Source organism: Lathamus discolor, chromosome 5 (assembly GCF_037157495.1).
Source record: "Lathamus discolor isolate bLatDis1 chromosome 5, bLatDis1.hap1, whole genome shotgun sequence".
Lineage (NCBI taxonomy): Eukaryota > Metazoa > Chordata > Aves > Psittaciformes > Psittacidae > Lathamus > Lathamus discolor.
Window position 1 is genome coordinate 549,096 of NC_088888.1, and position 17,316 is coordinate 566,411.

General features: G+C 46.8%; 1 long non-coding RNA gene across 2 annotated transcripts in view; it reads left to right on the plus strand.

The window, feature by feature from the left end:
- The first annotated feature begins 967 nt into the window (after positions 1-967).
- LOC136015983 (uncharacterized) overlaps positions 968-17,316 on the plus strand; it is a 29,191-nt gene continuing 12,842 nt past the window's right edge. For both annotated transcript variants that reach the window (XR_010613433.1, XR_010613432.1), the window contains exon 1: positions 968-1,028. This is a non-coding gene — a long non-coding RNA (uncharacterized LOC136015983). The remainder of the gene's footprint in view (positions 1,029-17,316) is intronic.

Sequence of the window (17,316 nt, forward strand, 5' to 3'; positions counted from 1 at the left end):
AAAAGAGAGGCCAAGCTTCATCTTCTGGGTAACTGGGATGCTTCCACCACTCCTGCATCACTTGTGTCCTGAAGCATCGCCACAGATCCAGTACAAACCCTGGGAATGAGCTGGGTGCTTCGGGAGGTGACGGATGGCTCTGCTGCAAGCTGTAACTGCCTGGTTATCAGCACAGAGGTGGTACACCTGCCTGGCGTGCTCAGAAAGGAGGCCAAACTCAGTGCAAGCCACTGCTGTGTCGCAGAGCTCTTCAAGCGCCCTGGAACTGGCATTTATGGGCTCAGCGCTGAGGCTCGGCACGTAAATGCAGCGTGACAGAGAGCAGGGCTGGCTCACCAAGCACGTCTCTTACGAAAGCTCCAGACCCTCCGAGTTTACAAGGATAGCAAATGCCTAAACCACACCAGTTACCAAGCCGAAGAATCAGACATTTACAACTTGGGTTTCCCCATGGATACTCATTCCAGTGCGCGCCAGGGTCGCTTCCCTCACAGGAACCCTTTCTTGCTCAGGTGTACGAGCAATAACGCAACAACGGTTGTGTGGCTTCAACACATCCATACCCCTTCAAAACGCCACAAGTGTGGTTGAAGCCGACACCCCATTGACTTCTGCCTCCGCTCTCAGTGAGAGAAGCTGGGGCCTCAGCTCCCCCGTTGAGCCGGCGGCTCCAGCTCGGCACCCCTCCTGAGGGAACAGCCCCACGGCCGCTCCCTCCCGCCCGGCCCCGGGGCCTCTCACCGGCTCTGCGGCTCCTCGCGCACACGCTCAGGCTCGGCGCGGTGCTGCCCCCTGGCGGCCCGTTCGCGGCGGCGGGCGCTAGGACCCGTCTGCAGCGGGCGCTGAGCCGCGCTCCTACTGGGAGTTAGAAGCATTCCCTTCCGGGAAGGCCGCTCCGCAGCCGTGCTTTATTGGTGACTTGAGGTATAAAACCGCACCTGCGTGCGCTGGGGAGGCTGCTGGGCGAGCCTCGTGAAGCGGAGCACAGCCAGGCGCAAGGTGCTGCCTCTGGGTCGGGGCAATCCCAGGTACAGGTTGTGCAGGGCAGTGATTCGGAGCAGCCTGGGGCAATCCCGGGTACAGGTTGTGCAGGGCAGTGATTCGGAGCAGCCTGGGGCAATCCCAGGTACAGGTTGTGCAGGGCAGTGATTCGGAGCAGCCTGGGGCAATCCCAGGTACAGGTTGTGCAGGGCAGTGATTCGGAGCAGCCTGAGGCAATCCCGGGTACAGGTTGTGCAGGGCAGTGATTCGGAGCAGCCTGAGGCAATCCCGGGTACAGGTTGTGCAGGGCAGTGATTCGGAGCAGCCTGAGGCAATCCCGGGTACAGGTTGTGCAGGGCAGTGATTCGGAGCAGCCTGAGGCAACCCCAGGTACAGGTTGTGCAGGACAGTGATTCGGAGCAGCCTGGGGCAATCCCAGGTACAGGTTGTGCAGGGCAGTGATTCGGAGCAGCTTGGGGCAATCCCAGGTACAGGTTGTGCAGGGCAGTGATTCGGAGCAGCCTGAGGCAATCCCAGGTACAGGTTGTGCAGAGCAGTGATTCGGAGCAGCCTGAGGCAATCCCGGGTACAGGTTGTGCAGGGCAGTGATTCGGAGCAGCCTGGGGCAATCCCGGGTACAGGTTGTGCAGGGCAGTGATTCGGAGCAGCCTGGGGCAATCCCAGGTACAGGTTGTGCAGGGCAGTGATTCGGAGCAGCCTGAGGCAATCCCGGGTACAGGTTGTGCAGGGCAGTGATTCGTAGCAGCCTGGGGCAATCCCAGGTACAGGTTGTGCAGGGCAGTGATTCGGAGCAGCCTGGGGCAATCCCAGGTACAGGTTGTGAAGGGCAGTGATTCGGAGCAGCCTGGGGCAATCCCAGGTACAGGTTGTGCAGGGCAGTGATTCGGAGCAGCCTGAGGCAATCCCAGGTACAGGTTGTGCAGGGCAGTGATTCGGAGCAGCCTGAGGGGGAGACCTTGGGGGTGTTGGTTGATGAGAAACTGACCATGAGCCGCTCCAGTGCCCAGAAACCACCTTCGTGCTGGGCTGCAGCAGCAGCAGCGGGAGCAGCAGGCGGAGGGAGGTGGTTCCCTGTGTGTATTTATCATGGCTGTCCTGCGGTGTGGGCTCCCTCAGCGAGCCGTCCTGGCAGGGGTGGCAGCGCTGCTGTGCTCTCAGGGATGCTGTTAGGGCCGCTACTGGCTTTTCTCTTGTGTTGGCACACAGCGTGACTGGAGGTGAGGGACGGGGCTCATAGACCCACAGCCAGAGTTCGGAGGCCAAAAGGGACCATTAGATTATCCACCCTGGTCTTTTGTATAGTACAGGCTGCGGGGTTCCACTCAGACCTGCACTGAGCTTCTGTTTTGCTTGAAATCATCCTCCCCAGAAAAGCATCTATCTTCATGCTAAGACAAATAGCAAGGTGTGGGGAACTCACCGCTTCCTTGGCAGTTTTGCCACAGTAGTTAATCACCATCGCAGTTAAAATGTGTGCCTGCGGTCTCATTTGACTCTGGTCTGGCTGTGGTGGCTGTTTACGGGTCTTAATCATTCTGTCCTTTAAAGTGAAGAGCCCTTAGTCACTGGTGCTGTCTTTTCTGATGGTTTTCATGTGGCAATCAGTCTTTCACTTTTTTGCTTGATAACCTGCACAGATTGAGCTCGCCAGCTCTCACGGTGCTGTGGTTTCCCCAGCACTCAAATCACGTTTGCAGCCTCTCCAATTTATCAACATGCTTTTGGAATTTCCCTGCTAAGCAGTGACTATACAGACCCCAGAGGACAGCTGTGTGTGGTGTCGCATCAAGGTACCCTTAAGGGGCTGGGGTTTGTTGACCAGGTGCTGCGCTCCATGGTAGCATCGTCTGTGAGTAGGCTGATAGTAGTTTTCTGAGCTTGAATTACGAAGCTTGCATGTTTAGAAGCTGATGTGTAGGAGAGCTTTCCTCCCAGCCTTGGGCTGCCTGTGGCAGAGCCTTGCAGGTGTCTGATTGAGGGGCTTGCAGACAAAGAGCTGTTCCTCAGGGACCACAGTCCTTGGCCTGCATTTCAGACCTGCTGCTTGTGCCTGGAATAGCTCAAAGCAGATGTTTGTTGTGCTCGGCAAGGGTTTTCTAGGACTGAACAGAACCAGCGAACTGTGGGCTTGGGGTCAGGAGTCCCCCATTGCTGTCTGGTCTAGGGGAGCTGCTCTGGTTGATTTCATAGGGAGGTGCTTAAAGTCGCTTCAAGAGCCAGCAGTGCGCAGGGCCAGGGTTTGTCTTACAGTTCACTGGGGTACAAGACCACAGGTTGCTGCATAAGCTTTAAAGATTCAGTTAAAGATTCAGTTTAAAGCATAAGCTTTAAAGATTTCAGCTTGCTTTCCCCCGTGCCTGCTGACCCACTTTTTCCTTCAGCTCTGCCCTGGCCAGGGTTAGGTTTTGCCGTTGGCAGTGCTGTTCTGGGAGCATGTTAACCACCTCTCATCCTTGCTTTCCTTCTCCCTGTTGTGCATTCTGCAGTTTGCCCTCCTTGCGCATCCTTGGATGCTCCTCTTTCACATTTTGCTCTGTGTACATCATTCTTTTTCTTTCTCGTTGCCCATCTTCTTTCCCAGATGTCTGCTCAAGCCTATTCATCATTCTTGTTAGGGTCATGTACTTTGCTTGCTTTTGTATGAAAGTTCATTCATCCCTTTAAAGTAGCATCTCCAGATACTCTCTAGCTCCGAGACATGAAGGACAGTGGGCCATTCAGGCACCTGGATGCCAACAGCAGACTTGGTATCCACAAGGCATCAGGAATAGAAAAGCAGGGACACAAAAGTTGTGCAGTTGAGTAGTTGTGGGACTGTGCTGGAAACCTAAAGAGGCAGAGTAGCAATTTCAGATCATATTTTTGGAGCACTTCAGTGTTGAAAACTCCCACTTCTGTGCTCAGATCAATGAAAGCAATGCAGCACTTGGGGATATTTAACTGACCGGATTAAGTACTGGTCAGTATATTAAGGATGAAGCACCTGAGAACCTGCTCATTTCTGGGCCTCATTCAGTCACAGCCAAAGACTTGTAAAGAAATCAGCCCCTTCCCTTATGCAGCATGAGAAGTCAGATGATAATGTGATTCCAGCTCAAATACCTGCCTAGATAACTGCATGATAACACAGCACTGTTGGTTTCAGCCAGAGCTGACTTGTTGCTTTCAGCAGTGCTCTCTGGCACTATCTGTGCTCTAATTACATGTTGGCTTGTGGCTGGAGTCCAGGCTCTCCCACCGTCCTCCTTCCTGTTCTTGGCTCATGCTTCGGCTTGGCCGCAGGCAAATCAACTCCGTTTTGTCAGGCAGGAAGAGTCAAGCCCCACATGGGGAGTAGTTTGACCTTGAACCATTCCCCCCAGGCAGGTTGGGCTGATGACTTGAGACCACCTTTGGCTGTGGCTGATGAAGACAGACTGGGGTATAGCTTGTGTGACTTCCGCGTGGAGCCATCTCCTAGCCAGGCAATTTCCTGAGCTGCTTCATGGCTATTTACTGGGGCCACCTCTTTCCACAAGAATTTCCAAAGTTTGGGTGCTCCCTTCTACACAGGAAAAATGCAGTGGAGCAGGAGAGGAAAGCTGTGCTTTCCTAGCTGCCTTATGCCTCATGCTCTGCTGCTTGTTATATCCTGACAATTCTCTCACTCTGGCATTTCAGCAAAACATAGAAAATAACATTTGTTTTTACATAATAATATCTACATTTATATGTAATATCAGTTTTTCTAAGATCATTTGTAACATCCCTGTGGTTAACACCAATACTTTACATTTTCAGGTATCCTACACCCTAATACAAATGATCTATAGATTGCTCTCTCGCCGGCAGACTTACAGTACTCTATGCCTACCAGTTAGCTAATAAGTCCTCAGTCTGTGCATAAAATTGATTGATAGAATTGCAGGTCCAGCTTCTGGTTATGTGAAAGGCAGGGACAAAATTGAAAGCTCTTGTGTATGTGGGCTCTACCATGGGGAACAGGCAAAAGAGATTATAAAGGGCTGCTGTGCAGCTCTCACATGAGAATGGGTAGGAGGGATCCTGTGTTTGCTGGGTACACAGCAGCTGCATCCTGATGCTAGGGACCAGGCACTGAACAAAACAGGAGCCTATTGCTTGGTCTTCCCACTTTAACCCTGCTTTTCTGCTAAGGAGATGGGAATCATGATGGAAGCACACCAGCATTACAGATGAGGTGTGCAACAGGTAGCACAGCCCCAGTTAGTGGTAAACTTGTTTTACTGGGGCTCGCCACAGTTTGGGAGCAGCGGCAAGTCCCCTGAGGGGTGCAGAGCAGTGGCAGGAAACTGATTGTAGCTTGGGTAGGTCTTTAGTGTGTCTTTTGTCTCCTCACCCTCTCCATGTACTCCTGCCACATGCCATGACTGGGAAGTCTTCAGTGTGAGCACAGTGCTGTGAGTCCTGCTCTGTGCTGGGTGGTTGGCATCAGAAGGATGTTGCTATTCCCGGTAACTTGGTTTTGATTGAATCAAGAGGAGACGAATCAGATAAATACACGCACAAGGCTACTTGTATTTGCAGGACACAGGAGAATCTTCCTGCAAGGTCGAGCAATCCAGTGCCATAAATGTAAATGTAAAATCAGTGATTATTTGAACAAAAAGAAAATACGTTAAAACGGAGCCTGACAGTGGTGCCACATCAGTGGGAACCCAACAACAACTGCAGAAAGGAAATCTACCGAACCCGAATGAGCTGGCTGAGGGGCCCAAGGCAAGCTGGGGTTGCTTCCCCTTTTCTGGAGATAGAAATACCTTTGTCTCAAAGGAAATCGAGCAGACATTCTTTGGAGCTGATTTCCTTCTGACTTCCTCTGTGCTGGAGATGCGTGTTTTCCTAGGGCTTTTTTAGAAACCAGATCTTTCTGCTGTGATTTCACACTCCAGCAGCTTAGGTCCAGCTAGTGTTCAGTGATATCAAATTTTGCCTATGTTAGCAAACCCCCCCCCTTAACCTAAACTTCATTTTGCTTTCCCTCGCAGACCATTTCACCCACTTCAGAATATTTGTGTGCTCCAGCTTGTGCTTTCCTTTATGATCAAGCTGAGTACTTAGGCTGCTGGTGGCAAAGTTCATGTTTGCATTGTTTTCTCCACTGTTTAGTCTGGCATTGGTTTCAGTATCACTGCTTTGTGTTAGAATTAGCAGGGATGGAAAAAAAAAGCAAGCAGCACATTTATGTAGCACAATAAGTTTTTGTAATCATTTCCAGATGGCAGGTCCCATCCTTCCTTTGCTTGTGATTCACTGGAACTCACAACTCCGTGTGCAGTGTTCTGAAGGTAAAGAAATAGGAGTACAAATCACTGCAGGGGAAGGTTGGCATCACTTGCTTTTTGTGAAAAGCTGTCAAAAGAAAAGAGACGTTAAATATAAAATAGGATGTGAATTGGTGGTCACTGAGCGAGGAGATTATTCGTGAAACTGAGTGCAGAAAATGGCCTAGGAAAAGGTATGATGATAAAGGTCATCATTACAACATCACGAAAACGGGCCATATCCAGGCTTCACACCTTGCCCAGGTGAACCATCTAAAATCAAATGTATTCACATGCTTGTCCAATGGAACTTCCTCTCTCTGTTAAGGAAAACCTGGAGTTTGTGCAGTTTATGGCAGCAGGTTTACCAGGGCTGCCTTTACCAGGGCTTAGAGCAGCTCCTGCTCTAAGATCCAGGGAGATGGGCTCTGCTCCCACGTGTGAGGACTCATCCACCACATGCTGTTGTGTGGATGATAGCTTTTCACTAAGCTCAGAGCTGCCTCACTGAGCAGTTGGTAAGAAAACCCCTTCCAGGCATGGGGAATGCTGGGATTCCCAGCTACCTGCCCATCTCTTTCCCCAGGGACTGCATGTACCCACCTTTGGTTTTAACCATGTCTTTTCTCTGCCTCTTTTAAGGGTGAGATGGCTGCCTCTTGGTTTGTTGAGAGTGGGGAGATGTGAGCACTTCATAGACCTGAAGGAGGAGATTAGAAAGCTTTGTAAGATAGAGGCATTCAGCAGAGTGGGACATCTGGGTGGGAAGAGGAACACAAGTGACAGTTTTGTCTGACAAAAGCTGTTCAAGTGTGGTTCCTTACTTCCAGATGTTAGAGAAATACTGTCTGTCTCTTGGCTGTTCTTGTAGCTCTTGGCCTCTGACTTCTGAGCATTGACACCAGAAGTTCACTTGTATTGCCTAATTTAACACCAAGAAATCAAGCTGAAAGAGGCTTTATGACAAAGGTGATTTATTTTTCCAATTGACGTCATCTCCATCGGCTTCAGAGCTGATAAAATGGCACGCAGTTGCCACCCTGCGTTTCAGAGCTTGGCAAGGGCTCTTTTCCTAATGCTGTGAAGAGGGAAAATGTCTTTATTTCTACATGGGAGACTTATTTATTCCCTTTCACTTCCATCTCCCATTCATTTATCATCAGGAGCATGTCAGTTTCAAGCAAGCAAAATACCCGCGTTGTGGGTGGCTCCAGGCTCACTGCAGGTCCCTACAGAAGCTTTCACTGTGAAATAGGCCTGTTTGGATGTGGTTGAAGCTGGGAGTTTTGTGGGTTTCTGCTCCCCTCCGTTAGGGTGACAGTGCTGTACCCTGATTGACCAGCATGAGTCAGTACGGTTTGCTTTCTGCCTTGTTTCTTTTCATGCCTCCCATACCCTCTGTAGCGCTGTCCTCTTTTAGTCTAAAAGCAGCTCCCATTTAGCCTGCAGATGTATTTTAGCACACCATTAGTGGAACATCCAGAGAAATGAATGGCCTGGGTGCTATAACTCTTTCATAGCCTCACTTTTGCACAAGGCACATCCTAAAGAAGAGCTCTGCATGCATAGTCTAGTCTGCTTGATCAATAGTTTTAAAGACAAATAAACTGGGTTAGCAAAGCCCCATTTGGTGACTTTGGGGCTGCTTGTGCCTTGTGCGGATTTACAGGCCTGGAAGGAAAGGAGAAATAAAGAGAGATCCTAACTCTTCCTCATGTTTGGTTGTGGAAGAGGTGATCTGTAACACAGACACGGTTGTTGCCCCAGAAAGACTCCCTGTTCCTGACTTCTTGACATGTGCTTTCTTGATAGATTTGCAGACTGTGTGTGGGCTCTGGGTTTTTCTTTCCTGGCACAGATCCTGTTAAATACACAGAGGGTCAAATGCTTCTCTTGGTCTTCCTTCCTGGAGGCCAGATGGAGAGCTCTAGCCTAAAAGAGCACACTTTTCCCTTCTGCCATTTACCTCTGTGTGGACTGACAGCGGGCACTTGAGACCTGGTCTTGTTCTCAGTCACTGCAGAGCATCTCTCTCTCCTTCAACATGCTGCCAAAGGGAGGCCTTTGAGCGAGGGAAGCAGATCTGTTATGGAACGTGTCTCTCTTTGCTGTAAGAGACTTATTTTCATGTCTGTGATAGAAGGCACTGCTGTGTTTCGTTGTTACTTCAAGGAATTGACCTTGGGGTATTTCAAGTAAATGAGCTAGCAGAGTAATATAGTGAAAGGAAGCTTTTCCTGAAAGTGGATGGGGAAAAGGCATCCAGAAGTTAGCAGTTGGGTGTTCTGGCATCTATGTAGGGATATCAGAGAGTAAAGGGAAAGATGAGGGGGGAAGAAAGGGTGAGAGACAGGGTCAGCTGGGAAAGATGCTACTGACTGGCTTGCGGGTCCTACTGTCACTGGACAAAACTCAGGTGTAACTCGAGGGTGTAGCTGGTATTTATCAGTATTTAATCCATTGTGAATTGTGTGAGAAGTGTATCTTTCTGTGCCTGCACTCTGCCAGCAACTCTGAGTTTGCCTCAGGAATCAAAATGTGTATTGAAAGGAGGACAAAGAGTTTAAGTAAAATGGTAAAAAAGAATTGTTCACACAAATACTGAGGCTTCTGCTGTGCCTTCCTATCTTGCATGAACATGCACTGTTCCATTTCAGATGCTTGTAAAGAATGGCTGCCCATTGACAGGTACCCAGGTTCTATCTTTCAACTGAAAAATGGCATCAGGAATTACAGACGTATCCCTCAAAGGTATTCGTTGTAGCTCACCCTGTTTTTAACAGCTTTCACAAAGAAGGGGGATCATCTCTTAGCGGTGCATGTACAGACACATCCCAAAATGCAGTTGTATCTTTGTTCCTCGGGGTATGCCAGGGGTGGAGTGTCTTGAAACAGAAGAATCTGAGACCTTTTGCTGCAGCAGATTGCTGTTCCTTTTGTAGCAGGAAAGTCTCTGAACCCCAGATTTAAAACTCTAGTGATGGAAGGCAGAAGAAATGTAAATATTCCCTCTTAAAGAAATAATTCCCTGAAGCCTGCTGTGAATACCAATTGTGTGGGAAGAGACTGTCACAGCGTGAGAGGAGTAAGTGCTCCTGAGGAAACCAGAAGGCTTTACGGTTTGAGACTGCTTCAACAATAAATATGCAATCAGTTCAAATTATATGGCAAACTCTTAAATAACGTCAGTGTGTTTTGGCACGCTGGCTGAGTTTAAATGCATTAAGCTTTTCAATGAGTAGTAATAATATGGCATTAGAGCATTAAGAACGCGATGAGCGGTGCCAAATCTTTGCTTTAGCTCTGTGCCTGAAGGCATGTTTAAAAGGTAATTTCAGTGTGGTTTTAACTGGCTGCAGTACGAACCCAGGAAGGGTGAGGGAAAACCTGGCAAGGGCTGCTGAAGTTTTGAGGTCTTAGATTTTTGGATTACTGTCATAGTGGGATGCAGCTGGATTATTCTGGGAGCAGAGCTTTGTTGCAGTTGCATGGCTGTAAAGTGAAGGGAGTTGCACAAGCAGAGGAAAAGCAACAAAACAGTCTGTAGAGTACTGGTGTAGGTATGCAAGGGCCAGAACCCATTCTAGCAGCAAAAGAGAGCCCTCGTGCTCCAGCACCTGCGAATGCTCCAGACTGTGACTCTGCCACATGAGGTCCTCTTCAGTTTTAGAAAATACCCCTTTAGTCATTAGTTGCAGGCAGGATCCCAATAACCTCTGGATGTGATAGTGGGGTAAAAGCTGTTACTCAGCAGATGGTTGTACATCTGTATTCCCTACTGGATAGAGTCAGAAAGAGATGGAAAAGAGGGCTGTGGGGTGGAAGGAGGTCTGGCCTCCATAGCATCGAGTCTAGTTGGTGTTGAAGGAAAGCAGTTCCCAAGACATTCTGTAGCTAGAGCCTGACACAGACTTGTTTGGGATGGCCGACACTCACCTTGGGAACACCACTTTGGAAAATCCCTCCATTGGAAAACCAATTTTCTTTTCTTTTTAAGTTTTTCTATGTGAGAGCACAGGCAAACAGGCTTCCCATCCGCTTCCCAATGCAGTTGTGACTGCTTTTCCCTCGTGATATCAGTGGGTGCAGTACTGCTGTCATTCAGACTAGTTTTCATGGTCTTGTCATTATGAAACTACACTCGAGATAGCAGCTTCTCCAAGGAGCATTTCAGAAGCTCAGAGTCAATCTTTAGGTTTTCTCTGGCTTAATGAAAACCTTGGAAACTTCTCAGTTAGTGATCCCACACAGGGACTCACCCCCAGCATTTGCAGCTGACCTGACGAGTTGGGACTGATTTGCAATGTCTTTGGGTAGCATTTGTTAGCTGACCTGAATGAACTAGTCTACCAGAGCTCTGAAATGTTAAGAGTGACCTGTTGGCCCCTTCTGCAGTATCCTATCAGCCTTCCAGCCTGCACACACAGCAAAGGGAGTGCCAGCACCTCCAGCTTCCATCCATTTATCAATTTCATCTATCTCTCTCTCTCTGAATAGATTTCATCTATCAGCTATCAATTTCATTTTCTTTAAAAGAAATTCTGTTGTCAGTGTTATTTTGTTACCCAAATTTCCATATAGGCAATTGCATTCTTATTTTTCCTCATTATTCAACAAGATGTGATATTCTTGTGTTACCTTGAAGAGCTTTCCTATGTGTGTCACCACGTGAATGGCCAGGCTTCATGTGGGGTTCCTGGCGGCATGTAGCTAGACTAAATGCCAAATAACAGCAGCAAAAGGGACCTCAGGCCAAAGATTTAGGGATTTCACATAACTGGGGGCTCTTCCAGGATGTAAAACCCTATAGAAATATAAAGCACTTAAGAACTTAAAATACTTTGGACTTCTTAGGACTTTTTCCATGATCTAAAGCCATGTTTATGTGGAATTCTTGCACAAATCACTTGATGGATATTTTGATAAAGCCCAGACTAGTGCCAAATGCTTTTTTTTTAAGTGAGCTTTACCTGAGAGAACTCAAGCCTCAGCCAACACCTACAACAGATTCACTTTGAATTCAAATCCAGAGAATAAAATGTCTGTGACCTTTGCAATGTCCTCTTACAGGTCAGGGTGGCATTTTGAATTGCTGCTTCTTTAGTGAGGAATACCTTGAAGCATGTCCCTTCAGTCCCACAGCATAAGACAATACAATAAGGTAATAGTGAGAAATACAGGTTAAATGATGTTGCTCTCCAAGCCTTAACTTTTCACTTTGAGAGTAATGTTTGAACTTTGCTTTGTTAGATGTCTATAGAGATGCTGTTTACACATCTGTCTGTCTACCTGTCTATCTACCTACCTATCATGATTGGTAAATCAGAGATACAAGCACCTGATCTGAAGAAAGACCACTTAGGTGTTTCATGGCCTATTTAGTGCAGCTCAGAGAACATATTGTTCAAAGCCGTGAAAGGAATACCATAGCTCACAAAATGACAGAATAAGGGCATTACTGCTGAATCGACACCATAAAGGACTAGGGGGATATAACATGTCAGAGCTGATTTACAGATACCAGAACACTGCTGTCAGTGCAATTTAGGGGTTTATTTCCTGCTGAATTTTCTTCCACATGGTCTGGATTGCATTTTTTTAAACACAAATCTTGGTAGAAAGCTTTGTTATAGGCAGGATGTTTTTTGAGAGGAATTGGTCCTTTCTGCTGGAAAAGCATCTGATGTTTTATGCCACAAAGGAGACTTCTGTGGCTATGCATCTTTAGTGGCTGTGAGCTGTCTGGGATTAGGTCTCTTATCTCTTTCAGTATAGAAGATACACATTACACTTTGGCATCATTGGGCTTTGGGCATTGTTGGTCATCTTTTGTCTATATTGAGCTCTTTAATGAAATGTGGAGTCTGCTTGTTTGGTGTGCTGTGTGACAGAGCTGGGGCAGCCTGTCCCCAAAGAAACGTGCGAAAGGAACTCCCTCTTGGGGCCTTTAACATTTGTCCTTTCTCACATCCTTCCATTTCATCTGAGGGAAGTCACTTGGACTGCAAGGACATGGTGGCTCTTTGTGCATAAAGAAGTGGGAACTTTCTGGACTTTGGTGTATAGGTTTTCACACCTTTTTTTTTGTCCTGCGAATGAAGCAGAAGCAAAATCATTGTAGAATTCTAAGAACACATCGTAAAGCACCCAAACCTTAGCCTGTAATGACCTGGAAAACTGTTGTACAGGTGAAATAACCCATCTGAAAAGTCTGAGAGGTTCATCAGAATGATGGCCAAACGAGAAATGGGTTTCACAGGTCCACAGCCCAGCTGGAAAAAACATGGAAAGTTCCTAGGTTTTCATGATATTTTTGTCTTTATGATCAAGTAATTTAAAAATCACTTTTTCAGCCATAAGAAGATTTTTGTTCTCTTTGTCCCCCCAGTTTTGTTCAAGCTGTGTGCATTCTGCTGGAGAACACGTCCAGAAGTTACTGAACAGCAAGTGGTGCATCAGTACCACTAAATGCAGGGATACACAAATCTAGAGACACAAAAAGCAAGGCCACGGTTGTATGATTCTATGACATTTGGGTAGTGCTCTGTGGTGTATAGCAGGTAGGAAATCCAAACAGACATTAAGGAGGTTTCAGCAACACTCGGACTCAAGCATCTGAAACAGTGACTGCAGCAAGCGGCCAAGTGCAAGGCAAGGGAGAGAGCTCGACAATGACCTGGGGGTGAAGTCAGTGTGACGCCTATTTACAATAATGTGCTGTTATAGAGATCAGAATGCGTAACAAAACAAACTTGAAAAGCAGAAACCACAATGAGATATTGAAATACTCCCTGCAAATGCCCCAGTTCTCTTTCTGGAGCTTCAGTGCTCCCATTATAGGTGGTAATGTTTGTAGGTCCCATTGCAGGTGGTGATGAGGATTGCAAAACAGCAGAAGAGCAAGAAAACTTTGACTTCTGTTCAGTATTGCTCTGCTTCATCCTCATGCCACTTCCAATGCTGGAGAGGCCAATTCCCATTCTGAACATGCTGGCAGAAGTTTTTTCCTCCCATTCCTTCCAATATGAATCTTCTCTGCACACAAGAGGAGAGAGACAGATAAAAATGCACATTTGGAAAGTTCCTCACTGTTTTCATGAAGTTATCCTTAAAGAAAGGACAAAGTAGTGAAAGGTAAAAGGGTGAGAACCCTGAAGCGGGCAACGCTCAGATCTATTCCTGGGAGGAACTGCCGCATGGATGTTGAAGCGCTGCATGACACAGAGGATATCTGCAAGTGATTTGGTACCTAGTGTGCAGGATGGAGCTTTAATGCACTCGGTGATGTATGGCTAAGGACACCTGGCCAATGTCTGGAAAAACTTAAAGGAGGAGAGGCTCTGGTGCATTCTTTTAGATAGTTTTTGCCTATTACTGTTTCCCCAGGAATTGCTTCCTGCTTGTGCTTCATTTTCAAGTGCATAAAAATAGCAGTTCACCTTCCAGCTCTCCCTTTTGACAGTCCAGAGAGAGGAGAAAGGTGTACAAGAGCAGATGAATAATAGAACCGTGCTGAATCGGCCCTTCAAAGTTTCTCAAGTGCCAAGCAAAGCACAGAGACACGAACTGATAGGAGGGCTTGGATGAAGGCAGTGTGCTGGCACTTGCAACACCGGGCTAACTGTCCTGTTAAGATTAGATGTAGTTGTCTTAACTGAGAGTATCCATGTGTCCTACTTACAGAGGGAGAAGTCTTCTTTAGCATTGAGATTTACAAGGGATGAGGCTTGTCTGTTCCTCACCTGGCTGAACTAGGTGAGCATGTGCAGCCAGGCTGAGACACAAAGGTGGTTTTTGTATTTGACAGTGCTTTCATGGGGTTTAAGGGTAAAAAGACTGCTGTAGAACAGGGATTTTCTTTAATGGTTGTATTTGGTCTCTGTAGCAATTGTTTTGGGATAGCCTGGCAAGGACATCAGTTCCCACTGGAAGGCAGAAACGTCTCTTATGCAAGTTCCCTCTGGTAAGACTTGCATTTTGCTCAGTTTTTAGGGATCCTGTGCTTTTTAAGTAAAGCAATCTGTCTTTAATAATGTTATGACACAAAGAAGTGCTGGGAACACAGTTATCTTCATTTTCTGGCCATAATAACCTAACATGGGCCTGAGTGAGGTTTACAGCCAGTTACACTTTATCCAGTGGCTCTGATGGTTGTTGTTATAAAGCTTTATCCTTGTTATCATCAGGATGGTCTTAATTTTTTCCTATTCTCACAGGGCTGCAGCCAACGAGGCCCATAGCACTCTGTGAGACTCGCTGTGATTGTCTTGTGTGGTTTAAAGCAGATTCTGGGAGAAACTTCAGCCCACATAGAAAATACTTTGACTGCTTACATTTATTCCAGCCTAAACTAACTATTCCAGTCAAGCATTATTCCAGCCTAAACTGAAACCAGTGTTTAAATAAACCCCAAAGCAGTGAGCATGCAGCTGCATGTTTGCAAACTGAGCACAATGTACACGTGTTTAAAACCCCATCACGTCGATTTTACTAGGCTATATTTACAAGCCACCAGGCGCTTTCCTCTCTCTTGGGAGTTTGGAGATAGTCTTCGAATGATCCTTAGCTTTACAAGGCATAAAAATGAAGTTGGAGCTAAATCAGGCAGATTCTTGGCCGGGTTTTCACTCTGCCCTGTGCAATTATCACTGCAAACCAGGGCCAATGCCTTTGGCTGCTAAAAGGAGAGAGCTTATAAAAACAGTATCACGATGTTTTGTGCAGGGTGTGTGGCCATAGTCATGGTAAAAGAATAGCCATGTTACATTGAGCTGTCTCTGTAATTTGCTGAAGTTGAATGATCAAGAGTTAACATTTGCAATAGGACTGCACCTATGTTCAATAGCTGTCGCACTGGATGAGAAAATGAAAGGTTAGAAAGAAGGGTTTCCGGAATGTTCCGATCACATCCCCATCTCTGGGTATGAACTGGCTCTGATGGAGAGCAAGACAAGATCTCTCCTTTTGCAGTTACAGGGCAACAGCAGAGCTGCTTCCTGCAGAGCAGGGCATTATCCCACCTGCAGATGCTGGAATCTCTGTGCATCAGGGCCCACCAAGCACATCCTTGCAGGCACACATGTGCCAGTCCTCTTCCCCAAGGGCCTGCTGCAATGAGGTGGTGCAAAGCTATCCCTGAGTTGCACCCTTTCTGAAAGCAGTGAGAGGAGAACTGAGAAGGGAAAGGTCCCATCTTGCCCCAGGGGGATTCCAACAGTGCATTTATCTTCAGAGACACCTTCAGATGTTGGCAGTTTAAGCAAATAACTTGCAGTTCCACGGTGAATCCAGTCCTGTAAATGACTGATGTGAAATTGGGTGGATTACTCTTGTTGTATAACTTCAGACTAAACAGAGAAATCGGGTTACAAGATTAACTGTAGTAGTATTTTTGAGAGAGAGAATGAAGAACTGGAATGTGGCCCCATGTATCCTACATTGATCAGTAGGGAATAACAGAGTTTGTTCTCTATCACAATGATGCTCTGCACCAGAAACGCTGTCTCATGAAGTGACAAAGAGCTACAGTGGGGTAAAACTTGCACATCCATTTCAAGAGCTCTCCCAGTGGTTTGCACTGAATTATTTGTGAGGGTGGGTGATAAAATACCCTGCTACTTCCATCCTGTCTGAACACTTCTTGTCCTGTCTGAGCAGATGTTTTCATTCTTCTTGGAAGCATCTACATTTTATTCAAGATGAATTCTTTGTTATCTACCATAAGACCTTCTGGCACTAGGCATTTATCTTAAAGAATGATGAATAAGGCTGAAGGTTCCAATTCTTCCACATAGCAAAAAGCAGTACTCAAATTTGCTTTGAGGTGCACAGGAAAAGATGGTGGGGAAGAACTGGCTGAGAGCAAGGATGGGGAGCAGCAGCTCTTGTGGATGCTTGGAGGCAGGGAGGACATGAGGAGGCAGCCAGGGATGCTGACTCAAGCTGGGCTTCCCTTCACCAGGACTGCCCCCAGCTTCTTTCAGCAATGGCAGCTTACAAGTGGTCGGTGTTGGGACGGATGCAGTTCAGCGTCTCTGTGAGCAATGTGGACAGATCAAAAGAATGTCTGCATATTCATGGGAGCGTTGTGTTTTAAAGGAAACATTAATGTAATGGATTACAAACATAAGGCCTACCTCTGCTTGGACTTTTCCTGTCAGCATGTAGCTGTTCCAGAGCTGTTAAAGTCAATGGGAGGAGTATCACAGTGACAAGACTCGTCTGGACCCACAGGAAAATAAAGCGAGTGCTGGCAAGGTGACAGAGGAAGTGTGCTTGCTAAGATCATTTGTAACCTCTCCATGATGTGAGCAGCTGTGAAGTAGCTCTGTTGCAGAAGCAGATCTATAAACCAGGCATTGTAACTACAGTAGGCTGTTAAGCCATTGCTGGGAGATTGTATTGAATGGACTTTTATCAAATCCATTGATTTCTAGATTCAATCATTTAGAATGCTTTATTTTACAAAAAGAAATGCTCCAAACTCTAAAATTGTAAGTGATATTATTTTATTGTCATGTTTCTTGTCACGGTTGCTTGTCATAGCCACGGTACAAAGGAGCATTTAGAGATGCATAGGACATCTAAACTGCATGTAGGTATAGCCTGTCTTTCCAGAGTACTATTTAAACTCACTCTTCAGTGGTGTTGTTTCTAATTAGAGATGCAGATATGAATTAGGGCAGATGGGCTGAGTCCAGTGTTGTTGAATTCAGGAGTCAGACTCTGACTTCACTGCTGTTAAATCAGTGCCTTTGGCCAAACGTTGACATTTCAGTGTTTTGGTGTGAAGTGTTGAAACGCAGGAATGGCTCTCAGAGCAGCTCCAGCTTTCCTGACCCTCTTTCATCCTTGGCTACGCTTTCAAACAGCTTCTGTTGCAGACCCAAGGTTTGTTGTTGTCTCCAGCGCGAGCAGGGTTGGTTCGTTTCTGAGGAGGTGGTGGTACGAACAGTCTAGAAGATGAAACTCAGCAGTGAGTATTCTGCTCGTGCTGACAGCCTGCTTACACAGCCACAGCCTGGTGGGAGGA